The sequence below is a fragment of the Meles meles genome, chromosome 1, assembly GCF_922984935.1.
Source record: "Meles meles chromosome 1, mMelMel3.1 paternal haplotype, whole genome shotgun sequence".
NCBI lineage: Eukaryota > Metazoa > Chordata > Mammalia > Carnivora > Mustelidae > Meles > Meles meles.
Genome location: NC_060066.1, coordinates 25,331,797 through 25,352,125, shown reverse-complemented (window position 1 = coordinate 25,352,125; position 20,329 = coordinate 25,331,797). Strand labels below are relative to the sequence as shown.

The following is a 20,329-nucleotide window of genomic DNA, read 5'->3' as shown; positions in this document are numbered from 1 at the left end:
ATATTTGGATTTATGTTTTTTGATCAGTGATCTTAATTACCTCCAGAGTAGATCTGAATGGCAGAATATTTTGTAGATCTTTATATTCCATAATTTGAATTAACTTAAAGAAATAAAGAAATTCAAAACTCTGCTATAGGAATGGAGTATTTCTATAATATCTGGATAGATTTTTATTTTGCTTTAGTAAGAAGAGTTTAGAATAATTCATGTAATGTGGGTATACAAGCCTATTTGGTTTAGAAATAATAATTATTTTATACTGTCATAATTTAAATAGATTGGGAACAGGAATATCATTTTTTTGAACTTCTCTCTAAATATGTATTTTAAAAAAACTTTTTTTTAAACTAACAACTTTCTAAAAATTTATGGAGTTAATGGTATATACATTACATAAATTGATCAATACTCTTAAAATTACTTTAAAAATACTCAAAAGAATGATTGTAATAATTTACATCTACCTGATGCATGACCCTTTGGTTCATAATAAGGGAAAGTACAGAGAACATAACTTTTTCCTTTGTTGTAAATAACTGGAAAATAATAATGCCAAGTTGTCAGTTTGAAAATTACACCCAGAAGAACTTCTACCACAATGTAATTAAAAAGGTTATTTTAATATTTTTCTGTCATATATCCTTTCTGTGTGGATGGTCTCTAACATGAGTTCAATTCTTGACATTTTGTGGTAGATAGCAACAGAATTTTTGAATGTCAGTTCCTAATCATTAAGGTGTATTGTCAAGTAACTCTCTTTTGACACCAGCTAGATTTTCTCATTCTATTCACTTGCACTTCCTCCTTGGGAGGTGTACAACTCTATGAATTCCATAGATTCCTCATAATTTATTTTTAAAATATCAGAGACCAGAATTAAAAAAACAAGCTAAATATCTAAATGTAGTCTTTACAAGAATAATGTCTTTCAATCTAAAATAATTATTATAACTTTTCAAGGTTAGCATTTTAAAATCTAGAAAGTATCAATAATACAAACAATAGAAAACTAGCTTTCATAGCATATATAAAGGCAAATATTCTGTCCACTCATTCAACAGAATACACTGAACATCCACTACATGCAGTCAAATATGCAATGTAATTATTTGGATAATAAAAATGACACAAGTCAAACAATGATATACAAAAATAATTACAAAACATGATTTTGACTATAGTTGCCTATGTAACGGAAATCTCAAAGATTTAAAGTGATGTAAATTTAGTATGCCAAGAAGGGCCACATTAATGGGGAAGAAGATTTTACTAATCAATAGAGGGAAAAATACTAATACATCTTACATCTAATTTCTAGGACTCCATATGCAACAAGAGCACTGGAATAAGATGCTTAAATTCTGGATAAATATTGGATAAAGCTAAATGACAGTTTAGTAGTTTCTTACTGTTATCTCCAATTTAAAAAACATAATTTGAGACCTGTTGATTATTATTATTTTCTCTGTTAAATAATACTAATTAGTTACAGAAAATGTAGTTTGTCTTGGTGGTTTTTATTTTTAGACTTTCTTTTAAAATTATATGTTTCTTCGTTTGTATCTTTAGGGTAAATAACCAGTAGTGCAATTGCTGGGTCATAGGGTAGTTCTATTTTCAGCATTTTGAGGAAACTCCATGCTGTTTTCCAGAGTGGTTGCACCAGCTTGCATTCCCACGAACAGTGGAGGAGGATTCCCCTTTCTCCGCATCCTCGCCAGCATCTGTCATTTCCTGACTTGTTAATTTTAGCCATTCTGACTGGTGTGAGGTGATATCTCATTGTGGTTTTGATTTGTGTTTCGCTGATGCCAAGTGATGTGGAGCACTTTTTCATGTGTCTGTTGGCCATCTGGATGTCTTCTTTGCAGAAATGTCTGTTCATGTCCTCTGCCCATTTCTTGATTGGATTGTTTGTTCTTTGGGTGTTGAGTTTGCTAAGTTCCTTATAGATTTTGGATACTAGCCCTTTATCTGATATGTCGTTTGCAAATATCTTCTCCCATTCTGTCAGTTGTCTTTTGGTTTTGTTAACTGTTTCCTTTGCTGTGCAAAAGCTTTTGATCTTGGTGAAATCCAATAGTTCATTTTTGCCCTTGCTTCCCTTGCGTTTGCCGATGTTCCTAGGAAGATGTTGCTGCAGCTGAGGTCGAAGAGGTTGCTGCCTGCATTCTCCTCAAGGATTTTGATGGATTCCTTTTTCACATTGAGGTCCTTCATCCATTTTGAGTCTGTTTTCGTGTGTGGTGTAAGGAAGTAGTCCAATTTCATTTTTCTGCATGTGGCTGTCCAATTTTCCCAGCACCATTTATTGAAGAGGCTGTCTTTTTTCCATTGGACATTCTTTCCTGCTTTGTTGAAGATTAGTTGACCATAGAGTTGAGGGTCTATTTCTGGGCTCTCTATTCTGTTCATTGATCTATGTGTCTGTTTTTGTGCCAGTACCATGCTGTCTTGATGATGACAGCTTTGTAATAGAGCTTGAAGTCTGGAATTGTGATGCCACCCACTTTGGCTTTCTTTTTCAATATTCCTTTGGCTATTCGAGGTCTTTTCTGGTTCCATATAAACTTTAGGATTATTTGTTCCATGTCTTTGAAAAAATGGATGGTATTTTGATAGGGATTGCATTAAATGTGTAGATTGCTTTAGGTAGCATAGACGTTTTCACAATATTTATTCTTCCAATCCAGGAGCATGGAACATTTTTCCATTTCTTTGTGTCTTCCTCAATTTCTTTCATGAGTACTTTATAGTTTTCTGCGTATAGATTCTTAGCCTCTTTGGTTAGGTTTATTCCTAGGTATCTTATAGTTTTGGGTGCAATTGTAAATGGGATTGACTCCTTAATTTCTCTGTCTTCTGTCTTGTTGTTGGTGTACAGAAATGCAACTGATTTCTGTGCATTGATTTTATATCCTGACACTTTACTGAATTCCTGTACAAGTTCTAGCAGTTTTGGAGTGGAGTCTTTTGGGTTTTCCACATATAGTATCATATCATCAGCGTAGTGATCCGAAGGGGCACGTGTACCCGAATGTTTATAGCAGCAATATGTACAATAGCCAAACTATGGAAAGAACCTAGATGTCCATCAACAGATGAATGGATAAAGAAGATGTGGTATATATACACAATGGAATACTATGCAGCCATCAAAAGAAATGAAATCTTGCCATTTGCGACGACGTGGATGGAACTAGAGGGTATCATGCTTAGTGAAATAAGTCAATCGGAGAAAGACAACTATCATATGATCTCCCTGATATGAGGACATGGAGATGCAACATGGGGGGTTAGGGGGATAGGAGAAGAATAAATGAAACGAGATGGGATCGGGAGGGAGACAAACCATAAATGACTCTTAAACTCAGAAAACAAACTGGGGGTTGCTGGGGGGAGGTGGGGTTGGGAGAGGGGGAGGGGGTTATGGACATTGGGGAGGGTATGTGCTATCGTGAGTGCTGTGAAGTGTGTAAACCTGACGATTCACAGACCTGTACCCCTGGGGATAAAAATACATTATATATTTATAAAAAAAAAAATTGGAAGGGGAGGCAAACCATAAGAGATTATGGACTCTGAAAAACAACCTGAGGGTTTTGAAGGGGCGGGGGTGGGAGGTTGGGGGAACCAGGTGGTGGGTAATAGGGAGGGCACGTATTGCATGGAGCACTGGGTGTTGTGCAAAAACAATGAATACTGTTATGCTGAAAAAAATAAATACATTTAAAAAAAATTATATGTTTCTTCTCATAGTATCCCTAGGTATTAGAATTCTATTTTTTCTACTTGTAATATTTAAGTTCAAAAGGAGTAAGTGCAAAGAGACAAAAGAGAAACACAATGAATAGTATTTTTTAGTGATTCTAAAAAATTACTTGAAAATGAAATTTCCTTTTCTTGATACATTGAATTTGCCAAATCAATTTTAACTATACATTTTTATCCCATGGAATATTTACATATATACGTATATATACACATATATATATAAATACATAAATTCTATGGATATATTTAAAAGGATGTATCTTAGAATCTCTTTAAGACCCTAACCATTTTAGGACTTGTCTAAGATATAAAAGTGTATTTACTCAAAGAAAACAAAAAAACTAATTTGAAGAGAGATGGGCACACTTATGTTTATTGTGGCATTATTTACAATGGTCAAGATATGGAAGGAACCTAAGTGTCCATCAATAGATGAATGAATAAAGAAGATATTTTGTATATATATATATACATATATATATCATATATCATATATGAGATGAGGCATATCTCTCTCACACACACACACACACATATACATAGTGGAATATCACATAGCCATAAAAATGATGAGATATGACCATTTGCAAAAAATGGATGAATCTAGAAGATATTATGCTGAGTAAAAGAAATCAGACTGAGAAAGACAAATACCATATAATTTCACTCATATGTGGACTCTAAAAAAACAAAACACATAATAAAAAAACATAATTAGACATAAATACAAAGAGCCAACTTATGGTCAGAGAATGGGCAAAATGGGTGAAGGGGAATGGCAGATACAGGCTTCCAGTTAGGGAATGAATAAGTCATGGGAATAAAAGGTACAACATGAGGAATATAGTCAATGATTTTATCATAGCAATATGTAGTGCAAATGGTCACTGCACCTATGAACATAGTATGATGTATTGAAAAGTTGAATCACTATGCTGTACACCTGAAACTAATGTAACATTATGTGTCAAATATACTCAAAATTAAAAAAAAATACTAAAAGTTATAATAAATGCAAATGTTAATATTTTGCTTGTGCTATATTTTTCTTCATTTATTTTTCATTATCTTAGTATCAGTTTGAAAGAATCCATTTCCTTGAATTCCATGCTTAGGATCCTATTCTTCACTCTGGCATATTAAGCCATGTAATTTTACTGTACTTCTTATCTTCTGAATTAGTCAGAAATCTTGAAATAAATTTAATACATGACAGTATGGAGCTTCCTCAGAAAGTGAAAAATAGAACTATCCCATTATTCAGCAACTGCACTACTGGGTATTTACCCAAAGGATACGAAAATTCTGATTGGAAGGATACATACACCACAATGTTTATAGCAGCATTATCTACGATAGCCAAATGATGGAAAGAGTCCAAATGTCCATCGACTAATGAACAGATAAAGAAGTGGGGGGTGTGTGTGTGTGTATGTAGCAAAATTTCATTCTTTTTGGTGGTTGAGGAATATATATAACAACATAGAAGGGGCTAGGGAGTATTATGCTAAGCAAAATACCAGCAAATATGTCAGTCACAGAAAGACCTGTACCATATGATTTCATTCATGTGTGGAATTTAAAAAAACAAAACATGAACATAGGGGGAAAGAGAGAGGCAAACTGAGAAACAGACGCTGAACTATAGAGAATAAACTGAGGGTTGCTGGAGGGGAGGTGGGCAGGGAGATGGGTTAAATGGGTGATCATTGTTAAGGAGAGTACATGTTTTGATGAGCACTGAGTAATGTATGTCAGTGATGAATCACTAAATCCTACACGTGAAACAAATATTATAAGGTATGATAACTAATTAGAATTTAAATAAGAAGAAAAGAAAAATTAATGCATTACTACCAATGACATGGGTCAGCTAAGTTCAGTTCTTTTGTTTTGTTTTTACTTTTTGAAACATAGGTAAAATAATTTGATACATCAAGAAGACTTTGATCTCTTGTAAAACTAGAAAACAAAATAAATAACACAAGTACTTATTAGAGAATTAATGGCAACGATGAATCTTAATTTCATAGTTTCTGTACTCTGGCTTTTATAAAAAATATTATTTCTACCAGGTGATACTCTTTTTAACACAGAGGGTTTTGTTTGTTTGTTTGTTTTTTCATCCTCAGTGGGGAAAAACAGAGCTTTTCCTCTCTGGTCAGAAACAAAACAAGGATATCCAGTCTCACTACTATTATTTAATGTAATACTAGAAGTCCTAGCATCAACAATCAGACAACAAAAAGAAATAAAATGCATTCAGATTGGCAAGGAAGAAGTCAGACTTTCACTATTTGCAGATGACGTGATATTCTATATAGAAAACCCAGAAGACTCCATCAAAAAGTTGCTAGATGTACAAATTCAGTTAAGTCACAGTATACAAAATCAACATACAGAAATCTGTTGCATTTCTATACAACAATAATGAAGCAGCAGAAAGAAATCAAGGAACTGATCCCATTAACAACTGTACCAAAACCCATAAGATACCTAGGAATAAACCTAACTAAATGTTGTCTTTTGGTGGTCTTTAGGGTTTTCTCTATGTGGTATCATGGTATCTGCAAATAATGAGAGTTTACTTTTTCCTTATCAACTTGGATGCCTCACCTTTCCTTTTGTTTTCTCTGCTGTGGCTAGGACCTCCAGTACTATGTGAAATAAAAGTGGTGAGAGTGGACACCCTTGCTTGTTCCAGACCTTAGGGGAAAACTCAGTTTTCCCCTGCTGAGAATGATGTTTCCTATGGGTTTTTCATATAAAGCCTTTATTATGTTGAGGTATGTTCCCTCTAAACTTGTTACAGACTTTTATCATGAATTATAAATTATCATGAATTTGACAATGTACATGGATATTGTACATTGTCAAATGCTTTTTCTGAATCTATTGAAATGATAAGTTTTTTTCCATTCTTTCTCTTATTGGTTTGAGTATAATATTGACTGTTCTCTAAATGTTCAACCACCTTGTATCCTGGGAATAAATCCCACTTGATCATGGTATATGATTGTTTTATTGTTTTGGTGGATTCAGTTTATTAATATTTTGCTGAAGATTTTTTCATCTATATTCTTGAGAGATATTGGCTTTAGTTCTCTTTTTTTTTTGTGGTGGCTTTATCTGCTTTTGTTGTCAGGGTGATATTGGCCCCATACAATGAATTTGGAAATGTTCTTTCCTCTTCTATTTTTTAGAATGGTTTATGAATAGGTATTAACTTTTTTTAAAAAAATGTGGTAGAATTGATCTGTGAAGCCATCTGTTCCTGGACATATAAACATAACATAAAACACAACATAAAATATAATCTATTTTAAGTTGACAGCAACTTTTTTGTTCCCATTCAAATCTGAACATTTTTACTCTTCCCCACCATGTTTTCTCTTTTTAACATCACATTTTATAACTTTTTATCTTGCTTGTCTATTAAATAATTTTTATAATCATGATTATTATACCACTTATGACTTTTAACCTTCATTTTTTATTCTTAAATGATTAATCCACTATCTTTAGTATATATTTACTTTCTAGTAAAAGTTGCTCTTTCATATATATTCTCGTTATCGTTAGCATCCTTTCTTTATATTTATAACAAACTTTGTTTATGTTGATAACAAGCCAGCTAAGAGTAAATGGTAGAAGTGAAGAATAAATTTCCTTAAGACCATATGCTTGGACTACTTTAAATATCTGTAGTGAAACTAGTCAACAAACTGTGATTGGAGGAAATTTCACAATGGAACATGAAAAATATAATTCTTGTTATTTAATAGATGAGTTGATTGGATTATATCATGGGAAATGTGAATCTTACACTTGTAAATTATAAACAGATAAATGAAAAGAGGCAACATCCATACCAGATAACTTTCCTTTAAAGGAAATATTGAAGCAGAATGACTCAACTATTAGTGAATAAAATTTCAGACAAATTAAGATCTGGCAACATTAAGTAACTTTTTTTTTTTTTTTAACTTTCAAGTTTGTTATTGTCTTAATTGGGAATTCCTCAAATTTTAGTTATATATCAGCTAGTTACATTTAGCTCATAGACCTTATTATTCTCTGCTATAATATCCTTCACATTTTCTTTACATTTATATTTATCTACATGTTCTCACTCTTTTTTTTCATTGTAGCTGTATAGTTTTTAAGAACAAGGGATTATGTTTGTAGTGTAAATACCTAACATAGGGTTTGACATTTTTTAGTTATTCAAATACTGTTTGTATGAATAAATTAAGCCATTTATTATTTAGTCTCTGCATGTCACTTGTATATTCTCTACTCTGTTGTTGCAAGTTACAAGAATTATATTAGTGCAGGATTTAGAGTCAAAATATATTTTTATAGCAATAAGCTTGGTTTTCTTTCTTTGTAGAAACTAATAAACATAATAAAGAAATAAACATAATAACAAAACTTCCTTAGCTATATCCCCAGCAGGCATCTGACTAAAGACTTAAAAACTGTAGATGTTTAATATTATTTCTATACTATTTGGTATACTATTTCTATTTTCCACTCTGCCAAGTATTAGTTTAAAGATGAATTATTGAAACTAAAATCAACTGTAATGTTGCAGCTATTTTGGTACATTAAATGCCAAATGCCTATAGGTGACTCCATTAGAAAGGATGGATAGTTTCACTTAGAGCACTGGCTAAATGAAATTAACATCCTTACTACCTTTAATGAGCATAATGTCTATATTTCATTATGCTAAATTTAACAACTACTCTCTCTGGAGTGTTTAGTTTTATTTTCAGAAAATTAAATGAAGGAAGAAGTGACTCAGTATGTAGTATTTAAAATGTGAATGTTATATGGAAATAATCTGGTTAACATAAAAGAGTGCTTTCTAAAACTAAAGAAATTTTCTTAGAAACCTTATTTTAAAAACGTAACAGTTATCATGGTAAAATTTAGTTCATGTAGGAGTCTCATATCTTTGTGGGGTTCCCACATCTGTGCACATAATTCAAATAGTGTTTTTTTTTTTTTTTCATTTAAAAAATTAGTCACTTTAGTCAATCTGATAATCACTTCTATATTTTTTGTGTCTTCAGCTTTTAACAAACCAATATGCTTTTATATTTTACTATATATTAAATCTGTTTTTCTGGATTGGGTGGTGTGATATACTTTTTGCATAGTATGATCCTAAGTATTAACAGAGAGCAATTAAATTCATTTTCAAGGACATCATTCAATAAGTACAGTATCTATCAATTTAGCCCCTGTCTGACAATTTTAGAATCAGAGACTGCTCAGATAAACCAATTAGAATTGATTTATTTGCCATGAAAAAAAATCTACATAAAATTTTGAATTATGTTGTTTTTAATAATCCTGTCTCCTCTAAATTTTCTTTACAATGCTTTTTATAGTAGTTTCTGAAACTATTAAATTTATGTATGTTATATCATCATCACCATTTCATTTATAGGCAGACTAAAAATCAATGTTTTATTCAAGTTTATTTTCTTTGATTTTTACATAGGGATTTACTGGAAGATGAAAAGACTAGAGGAAGAACCATTATCAGCTTGATTCTTATCTTCTAATGTTTTTCTATTAAATTTTGAAAGACTTTTAAACAACTAACTTTACTAGATTTTGTGGGCTTGTTTAAAATACATCACAACTGGTACGTACAATAGTAGTATTGTGCCAATGCCTAATTTTATTTGGTAGTGCATCTATTAGTCAAAGACAACTAGGTCAAATTTGATCTTACAAGAGGAAAGACAAAGAAGTTTAAGTTTTCAGTGACATTCTTGGGAATATACTCTCACAAGAGGAAAGACAAAGAAGTTTAAGTTTTTAGTGACATTCTTGGGTATGTACTTTCTGATCTGAGAATATTTTGCCAGATGACTGAACTGAGAATCCAGCATGCTGGTTATAATTGCTAATACATTGTACCAAACCAATATTGAAGTAAAGAGAATGTCTCCAAAATACTTGTCACATAAGCCATGATGTCAAAATCACACAGAGAATGTGATGGGTAAACATATGTGAGAGTTTCCAAAATGATGTGATAAAGGATTTTATAAGGAACTCTAAAGCTTCACTGGCAAGTCCCTACTTCCTTGCTCGTTATACTCCTCCTTATTAAACTACCCTAATTTGCCTGCTTCCTCTTCGGGTAAGGTTAGATACACCTCTTCCAGGCAATCTTTCCAGACCTATAGAATGTTTTGTCCTTTGAGGTAGCCTGGCAAACTTTTTCTTTCTAACACTTTTTCTTTTCTTTCTTTCTTTCTTTCTTTCTTACATTATATTGGTATTTATAATTTATTTCCTTGATAGTAGCAACTGAGACCTGTAATATAATTCATTTTTTAGCCTGTGGTAGGCATTCAAATACATGTTCCTTGAAAGAATGAATAACTTAATAAACAAATTCACAGAAGAAAACCCAAATTACTTAAGTGAGAATGAGTCACTTTACTGAGTCTACCTGAGAATACCTGTATCAACTAGTTAAGAATTAAGATATGGTTCAATGGTTCATATTCTAAATAAGAAAATAACTCAGAAGCTTCTGGAGACACTCAAAATAAAACGTTGATATTATAATTATAGATGTTTTAAGTAAAATGGGAGGAGTATCCAAGGAAATCCGCGTGGCATAGTCTACTTGGTATTCTAAAAAAAAAAAAAAAAAAAGAACTTGGATGAATGAGTTTTAATTTTTTAAATTTATTTGAGAGAGAGAGGGAGAGAGAGATGGGCTATGTGTGCATGTGACTGGCAGGCAGGAGCAGAGGGTGAGGGGGGCGGAATCTCAAGTAGGCTCCCCACTCAGCACAGAGCCTGAGGTAGGGCTCGATCCCAGTACACCAAAATCATGACTTGAGCTGAGATCAAGAGCTGGATGCTTCCCAACTGAGCCACCAGGTGCCATGTGGATGAATGATTTTTTAAAAGTTATTCTTGAGGGAAAATATCCAGTTTTGAATTCTTGTCATCAAATGATCCAGATGTGATCATTAGAGTTCTAGTGAAAATATTTGGTTCACTTAGATATTTGATTTGACAGTCCTCAAAGAATAAGGGGACCCCAAAACTAGAGAAAGCTGGAAGTCAGGCATAGAGATAGGTAAAAACAGGGAGATTTTTGTAAAGAGAATTGATAATAATAATAATTAAATTTGCTTCCTTAGGGTTCAGATCGATTTCAGACTTAGTTTTCTCACAGAAAACTATGTTGCAAACAGCCCAAGCATCTAAAAGTAACTTTGGTTTTATGAGAGTAATTGCAGTATGACTAACTACAACTTATTTATTTGTTATTTTTATACACTTTAAAAATATATATATTCATGTATATATTTATTATGAACTCACAGTACTAGACTTCTGTTTACTTTTTTAAAAATTGAATATCAACATTGCATTGAAAGAACAAAGGGAAAAGTTCAAACTGGTGCTCTCCCTCCTGGAATTAGGATTAATGTCTAAGGGTTTTTCTAAACCTAATGAAATTTACATGCTACTTATATACTGTTATGCTAAAGAAAGCTACCAAGAAACACTACTGTTATTCTAAAATTTTACTGGAAAATAGTTCAATAATGGAGGAAGTCTAAGGTTCATATTTGTTGTTGGTGGTTACTCTGATATAATTAAAGTTTATAAATTGTCAATGTTAGTGCAATTTGAAACACTTTGAATGCAATGTGTTTTGGCTGTTACGCCTTTATTTTCCTCTGAAGTGAACACTAAACGTTGAGAAAATGGCTTTGCTCTTAAAAACAATATGCTATTCAGTTATGAAATGTAATACTTGAATTATATCTTAGATCTCTTTTCTAAATAGGGGAAGAATGTGGCACCATCACAATTATTTATGATAAGATGTATAGATTAAATGATGTGGAAAAAAGCTCAGCTAGGTTAGCTAAAGTTATGTAATGGAAATAAAGCACTATGTTAGAAATATAATACAAAATAAATATAACACATTTGGAAAATAGACCTTTGATCAAGTACTAAAAGCAGACATTTTAATTTTTTCAAAGAAAATTGTGTTTGGATGGTTCAGAATGTATTTATCCTACAATTTACTTTATAATTGAAAATCATTTGAGGATGATTCATAACAGAATCCATGATCCATAGCAAAATTACAAGTTTCTGATTTGGCTTCTCTCTATTTAAACCATAGCTTGCATTCATTTAGCACTTCTGTATTGTCATATCCTATGCTGGGTTCATTACGCACATAATACATAATAGGTAGGCATGATTATCCCAGTTTCTTAGGGGGAAAAAAAAGGTTCGGATAAGTTGGATAACTTTCCCAAAATAAAACATTTAACAAATGGCAGAGGTGGAATTTAAATGCAGATGAATGGATGAAGAAGATGTGGTTCATATATACAATAGAATATTACTCAGCCATCAGAAAGGATAAATATCTGCAACTTACATCAACATGGATGGAACTGGAGGATATTATGCTAAATGAAATAAGTGAATCAGAGAAGCACAATTATCATACGGTTTCACTCATATGTGGAACATAAGGAATAGTGCAGAGGACAAAATGTCAATAAGGGTTGGGGGGGATACTGAGTGGGAAGACGTTAGGGAGATAAACCATATGAGACTCTTGACTCCAGAAAACAAACAGGGTTGCAGAAAGGGAGGTGGGTGTGGGGATGGGGTAATTAGGTGATGGACATTGAGGAGGGCATGTGATATGATGAGCACTGGCTGATATACTCAACCAAATAATCATTGAATTGTATCAAAAACTAATGATGTACTATATGTTGGCTAATTGAATTTAAATTAAAAAAAATAAATGCAGAAATTTTTGGTCTCAAACTTAAAGCCATTTTCTCTCTACCAAACTGCCTATCTGTTTAGGATCATATCTTAGTCTCTTCTTTCCCAACTCATTTTCTACTACAGCAATATAAAAATATACTACTTTTTTGAAAATCTCATGATCTTTCATGCCTTACTCTCTTTATAATTTTTTTTCTTTTTTTAGTTTATGTTCCTTAGGAACGTCTAAGGCACTTCCTTCCTTAGGTTCTTTCTACTTTTAAATACATGACAAACTTCTATTTTCCTGAAAGAGTATCATTATATTACAGATTCATTATAAATCCCTTTCTGACTACCACCATTTTCCTCTGAAGGGGCACCTGCTCTCTATTTAACCTCTGTGCATTCTATGTTTTCTGTACGTTGTGTGTGCATTCTACTTTTAAAATTTTATATGTATATCTAAGTTTTCTACTAATGTGTTAGCTTCTTCAGAGGTTATATATATTTTACTCATATTTGGGTCCACAGTGCCAAAATATTGTCTGGTATGTAATAGGTACTGAATGAGTGTTGAAGTAATGGCCTTTGTTGTTTGTTTTTGTTTTGTTTTCATAATCATATTGATGGGGGAATGAAGCCAAATCTGAGTAAGAGGAGAATATCATTGTTTTTGACTTTAGGTGATTGGAATTATGGTTAAAAAATTTTAAAGTCTGAATATTTTCTAGAAGGATACTAAACTTGAAATCAGAAGTCTTAAATAAATTACTGCTTTTTCATAGATAAGCTGTGGCAACTTGGGTATTTTAGTCTCTAATTATTAAATCTATAATCTATGATTATTTCTTCTCTTTAATCTACAATTATTTCTTCTATGAATGTGAGTTACATAACTCTTTAAAATCATATAGTTATTTGGAGAATCAAATGAAAATTTAATAATGTATATGAACATACTTGCAGAGTACAAAACATTATACATGATAGTCCTATGATTACTTTAGGGAGAGAAAGTGATCCAAGAAAGATTAGCAAAAAATAGTGAGTTGGGACTATCAGTTTCGTTGTTTAGTATAATTAGGTGCAATGGATTGTCCTAACTGAATTCTTAGGAAGTCTTCCAAAAATTCAGTGACGAAAATTGCTGGTATACTGTTTTTAACCTGATATGCAGTTGTTAGTGGCACACCATAGACTGAATTTAGTCCTCATCTGTTTAGGAATCACATCTGAAAGTAAAATGAGATGTAAAAATCATAAATATTATTTTTCCTTTATTTCCAAAACTGATCACCTAAAGGTAATGAGATTTTTGAGAAAAGAAAAAAAAATGTAGCTAGAATAATTTAGGATCATCCCATACCGTATCCTTCTGTGATGATTCAGAATGCCCACATTCAAATAAATATTTATTCCTTTTCAAAGTTTAGCAATTTTTAGAAATTGAGTTTTATTTTTAGTAATCCTAACGCAAGTTACGATCTTGGGAAAAATCTGTCCTAGAGATTTTTAGCAAATAAGAAGTTAAGAGAGGAGACACTGACAATTTGAAGATCAAGTATAACTGAAAATTTATCCCCAACTAGACTCAAATTAGGAAGGATGAATAGTGAGATCCCTACTTGGAATTATTTCATTATTCCACTGTGGATGCTTCAATTTTTAGTAGTAGTAATGAAAGTAGCAAAGTGATGTGTCAATCAAGTATGTTCAGCAGAGTCATCTCAAGGTCTAGACAAGCCAATAGCTATACATTTTGTGAATATATTCATTTCTGGATTACTGCTTTACTAGTGGATGAAAAACTGTATGCTGGGATATAATGGTAGTTCAAGGAGTAAGAGAGAGCACATTATTGCACAGCCAGAGTATAATCACAGGTACCCTTAGGGAGTAATTGTTACATTTTAATCCAGAAGTAAGCAAAGACAGTCTAAATAGCTCTTTAAAAGCAGAATTAATTCATAATTAGGAAATGATAGAGTTCTTAACTGTCATGTATAGGAAAACCCATGAGCAAGCTCTATTCTAAATAGACTTTTAAAAAAAAGAGAAGTACTTGATATTAAAACAAGACAATTCATTAAATTTCACAGGGAACTTGCAGTATACAGATGTAGGCCAAAACATAGGGTTCTTTAGGTCAAATGTGAAGTTATTTTAAATTAATTCTTGGCACCAAATTAAAGTGACTTTTGAATAGTAATTATTTTTTACTTTCATTAGCAATGGTTCTTGAACTTTAATTTCTAGTGTGATACAGCAAGGTTCTTAGTACGCATTTATAGTAAATGCAGGCTCTCTTCTAGCATTTTAAGTCTCTTAACAGGTCTTTCCTTTTCTGCAGAATTTCAGTAGCTGAATGTTAATACTACTCTTGATTATAGAAAGGAATATATTAAAGTTTCTTTCCCTATTGTCTTTTTAACAGCAGTTTAATATTTAGCTAAAGTATTCAGATTCTATGCCTACAGTAACATTAGAAGCTTGAAAACTGTTAGACGAGGTAACCTAACGTTGTGTACTTTTGAAAAATCCAGTTTGAGGAATAATATAAACTTTTATTTTGAGATTTAGATTATTTATAATCAGTTTTGTAAGTAAAAATTAGAAAAATATTTTTACTTAGATTTTTCTGTAATTTTCCAAAGGAATTGAAAACTTATTGAAGGATAAAATAAAATATTTGGGAAGAATGAGAGGAAGATGGAGAATAAATTTTTTTAAAAGATTTTATTTATTTATTTGACAGACAGAGATCACAGGTAGGCAGAGAGAGAGAGAAGAAGGGAAGCAGGCTTCCTGCTGAGCAGAGAGCCCGATGTGGGGCTCGATCCCAGGACCCGAGGATGATGACCCGAGCTGAAGGCAAAGGCTTTAACCCACTGAGCCGCCCAGGCGCCCCGGAGAATAAAAATTTTTAAAAAATTAAGCTGATTCTAAGATTAAGGAAAGTTCTAGAAGGAATGATTAAATAAATGTCATCTTAGAAAAAAGACTTCAGGGTCACCTGGGTGGCTTGGTGGGTTAAACCTCTGCCTTCCGCTCAGGGCATGATCTCAGGGTCCTGGGATCGAGCCCCACATCGGGCTCTCTCCTCAGCGGGAGCCTGCTTTCCCTTCCTCTCTCTCTACCTGCCTCTCTGCCTATTTGTGCTCTCTCTGTCTCTCTGTTAAATAAATAAATATTAAAAAATAAATAAATATTAAAAAAAGAAAAAAGACTATTAAAAACACATTGTGGTAGTAATATCACACAATGTCTTTCTCTAAAATCTTATGATTAGTAAAGTCATATATATATTCACTTGCAAATAGTCATCTGTGAAATCATCTTGGAAATAATAGTATTTCCAAGCCCTTCCTTAGACTCTGTGAGCACAAGTATTATAAACAAACAAACAAACAACAACAGCAAACTAGCAAATGAAACCCTTATCTCATGGAATTTACATTCTAAGGAGGAAGACTAATTGACAAACAAATAATTAAATATGTAAAAGGAAAAAAAGTGAAAAGAGATAAAGAAGGAACCAGGGGGTACCTGGGGTGAATTCTGGCAACAGCTTGAAGGTGTTTGACGTAGATTACTCCCTAGTCTGTTTTCCAGGTTATTGTGACTTTGTTAAATTAACATTTATAGAGTCCCAGAGTGTCTGATGGTGACCAATGATTCAGCAGAAGACCACAAGAGAAAGTGAAATAGAGACATTTATTACTCACAGGTCCTAGACAAGATACGGGTCACACCCCCAGGGGCATGTGGGGAACTCAAGGAAGGATGCTGGCAGAGAGAACACAGTGGACCTGTGGCGCATGCAATCATTAGGGCACAAGGGTTGGTCGGTTCAAACCAAAAGAAGCAGGGTTTTGGTAAGCTTCTGGGGGTGGGGTCTCTTACCAAGGGTCTCACAAGGGTAAAGGCCTGGGAGTCAGGGGAGAGTGCATATAACAAGGGATGTTGGAAGGAGTCTTATCAGAAGCTTGTGATGCTGGGGGCTGTATTTAGAGCACATACTTGGCACTCACCAGAAGGGCTAGTGTCAATTCAAGGCGTGCAGTTCACTTGACCACAAAAATGGCTGCCAAGGTAGAATAATGTGGACTAGTGCTAAGCTCCCCACAGAGATGGACATTAGGCCCCTGAAAAAAGGACCCAGCTAAATTTCCTTTACTCCCAGCCATGGAAACTATTAGACAATAACTGTGTTATATTATGCTTCTAAGTGTGTGGCAATTTGTTATTCAGCCGTGGGAATCAAATACAAACCATTGGAACAATTTCCATAGCAGAGTGCTGTGATGTTAGTTATATAACCTAAGTCAAACCAAATGGAACTCCATTTCCTTAGCCAGAAAAAATTGATTTAGAGGTGAACATGTGAATTAAGCTGAGTTGATCAAAATTCTTTTTAAGATATTTTCTGCTAGAGCGGATAGAACATTTTCTGTTAAAGCTTTTTATGCCAGTTGTCATGCTACTTGAAAAAAGAAAACAAAAAGTAAAACTTATATTTCCTCAAACTAGCTATATATAAACAGCCTCTCATAAGCTGCATGTCTTAGAATTCCATAGGTCCATAAGAAATATGACTTGCTGGGACCCTGGGATCATGACCTGAGCTGAAGGCAGAGGCTTTAATCCACTGAGCCACCCAGGCGCCCCTAAAAATGTTATTTCTAATGTTGATTTTTTAAGGGATTAAATTTGAAATTTGGGGAAATTTGTATATATAAATATAGTTTTAATTGGGCACAGTGCTACCATTTTGACTTCTGAGAATGAAGTCTACCATATGCTCTGCTACTGGAATGCGATGTAAATACCTCCTCTTACACTGGCTAGTCATTTAGCTCTTGACACTGGATAGTCTACTGAATCATGATGCTGGGACACTGCTAATTAACTCTGATTAAAACATTCAGTTTGACAGGTTTTATATACAGCTAACAGTCTATGCATCTCATCCCATACTCTAATTAATAATTTCACACTTGTATAAATTTATGCTTCATTCTCTAGACTGTAAAATTTTTTGTGTGGCAGGGATATGATCTGAATATATATATTCTCAGCCATGCTCCAGAAATAGGCACTTAGTTTTTACTCAGCCCATTATTGGTACATAAAATAATAACAAAGGAAGCAGTAGTAATAGCTCAGAACTGAGTAGTCTGGTGAAAATGCTGCTTCTCCTTGGTGGCAGCATATGGGACTTGCCATGAATTTAATAATAACAGTGAATTAATCTGCTGAGGAACAAGAGGGAAGACAAGTTATGTGATGATAACTTTGCAATGTACATACTTATTGATTTTTTAAATCAAACTATAGGGTCTTCCTAGATTGATATATTTAACTTAATCACAGTGTATGCTCTGTAAGGTGGGGACTTTGTGAAAAGTGTTTATCTTTCTATCCTCAGCATCTATTCTTAGCATATATTTGGCCTTTGATGAATATTGATTACATGGCTTAATGGATTAGTAATTACAACAATTATTAAAACTATGAATTAGAAGGTAGTTTGCTGGCCTGGCAGATACCAGTGCTCCAGAGCCATCTGAGCCACCCAGCCGTGGTCAGCACCACCATGTTCTTGAACATCACCGTGGAAAGCAGTGCTTGGGCTGTGTCTCCTTTGAACAGTTTCCATACAAAGTTCCAAATACAACAGGGAATTTTGATGCCTGAGCACTGGGAGAAATGACTTGGTTATAAAGTTTCCTGCTTTCACATGGTTATTCCAGGATTTATGTGCTGGGGTGGTGATGGCAAATCTATCTATGGAGAGAAATTTGAGGATAAGAATTTCATCCTGAAGCACACCGGTCCTGGCATCTTGTCCATGGCAAATGCTGGACCCAACACGCTTCCCAGTTTTACATCTGTGCTGCCAAGGCTGAGTGCTTGGATGGCAAGCATGTGGTCTTTGGCATGGTGAAAGAGGGTATGAATATTGTGGAAGCCTGGAAGATTTTGAGTCCAAGAATGGCAAGACCAGCAAGATCAAAGTTGCTGACTGTGGACAAATCTAATAAATTTGACTTGTGTTTTATCTTAACTACCAGTCCATTCCTTCTGTAGCTCTGGAGAGCTCCCCTTCACCCCCATCTGCTAGAAATTTCCTATAATTTTTGTGCTCTGGCTGCAATTCCATGGATTCCATGTTATCCTTACTCCCCCTCAAGTCTACCTGGATCACAAAGTTTATGATGATGAAATAAAACCTAAACAACAACAAAAAGAAGATAATTTGCTAAAAATGTGTTCCTTATTTGTTACATGAATTTCTAGCTATCATTACAGTAAGAACACCCAGTGAATTTGAAGAGCATCTATCTTATTTATCAGAACTCTTGGTTAATATGAAGAAAGGTTCCATCCTCATCCTGAGTTCTGGCATTTTTATGTATGTTCCACTTAGTCTTCAACATAACATGTCCAGTCCTCTTTGTTATCATCTTTCCTTCAAAATGGATCGACCTTCACATCTTCCTCATTTTATTACAGCTAGTACAGTTTTCCTAGCAATCAGATCCCGGAAATTTAGGATAATTTTCAAATGTCTTCTTGTTTCATAATATCCAGTTAATTGTCTTAGACTTTGAGGACATCTGTTAACCACATTTATTTTGATAACAACCCAATTGGACATGGCAGAACTCCATATACAGATGGGGAGATGGTGAATCACTCCCACGAAGGTTTAAATAACCATTATTCAGAGCCAGATCCTTTTACAATTTCCCCATTAGTTCTTTCTATAGCATTTACTCTCCTATTTTACTTTTCCCCTGACATATACAATGCATATAATATCCTGTATTTTAATTTTATGGATCTTGTGTTGTAGTTGAATTGTTTCACATGTACATAACATGTTTTGAGCTATAGTAAGCCCTTTGATGTCTCAGACTAAGGCTCTCTGTGTCCACCCCATAAGGAGGCTGTTTTTAACTACCTCTGAAAGGTGAATAGCTATAGCATATCCTATTTACTGTATTCCTTCAGGACAGTTACTTTCAGGGCAATTACTGTTCTCATTTTGAATCTGCCTTATGATCACAGATAAATCCCAAGTAAGCATCTACAAGGTTCTATTACACAATTTTTCCAGTGTGGTGGATTTGTACCTCAAGCATAATTCTAGCTATTAGGCTGAGGAGCATTATCACTAATCCCCATGAATCCACAGTCAAGGTGAAAAGACATGCAAAAAAACAGCAATTTCAGGAGAATCTGGTAGAGATATGCAATGGGAAACTATGTGACCTACAAGGAGTACCAAAGCTAGGGTAGAGAAGTCTTGAAAACTTTTTTGGGAGGAAGGGGACTCTTTATTGAGATACCTTCACATAACATAAAATTCACCACCTTAACCATTTTAAGTTATACAATTCAGTGCTATGTAGCATACTCACAATGTTATGCATACCATCACCACTACCTAATTCCAGAAAGTTTTAATCACCCCAAAAAGAAACCCCACACCCATTTTAAAGAGTCATTTCTCATTTTCCCCTGCTCTTTTCCCCCTGGGAACCGCGAATCTGTTTTCTGTTTCAATGGATTTGCCTATTCTGGACATTTCCTATAAATAGAAACATAGCAGTGTAGTAGTTTTTATCTAGTAAATTTAATGTTTGGACTTCTTTAGGGACAGTTTCTATTTATTGCTTCCCCCCCACTTCTGTTTATGGACCATACTTTCTTATTTATTTGTATGCATCGCATTTTTGTTGAA

At 33.7% G+C, this 20,329-nt stretch overlaps 1 pseudogene; it reads left to right on the top strand.

Annotated features, from left to right (window-relative positions):
* Positions 1–17,393: 17,393 nt before the first annotated feature.
* LOC123941741 lies at positions 17,394–18,620 on the top strand (annotated as a pseudogene).
* Positions 18,621–20,329: the final 1,709 nt, after the last annotated feature.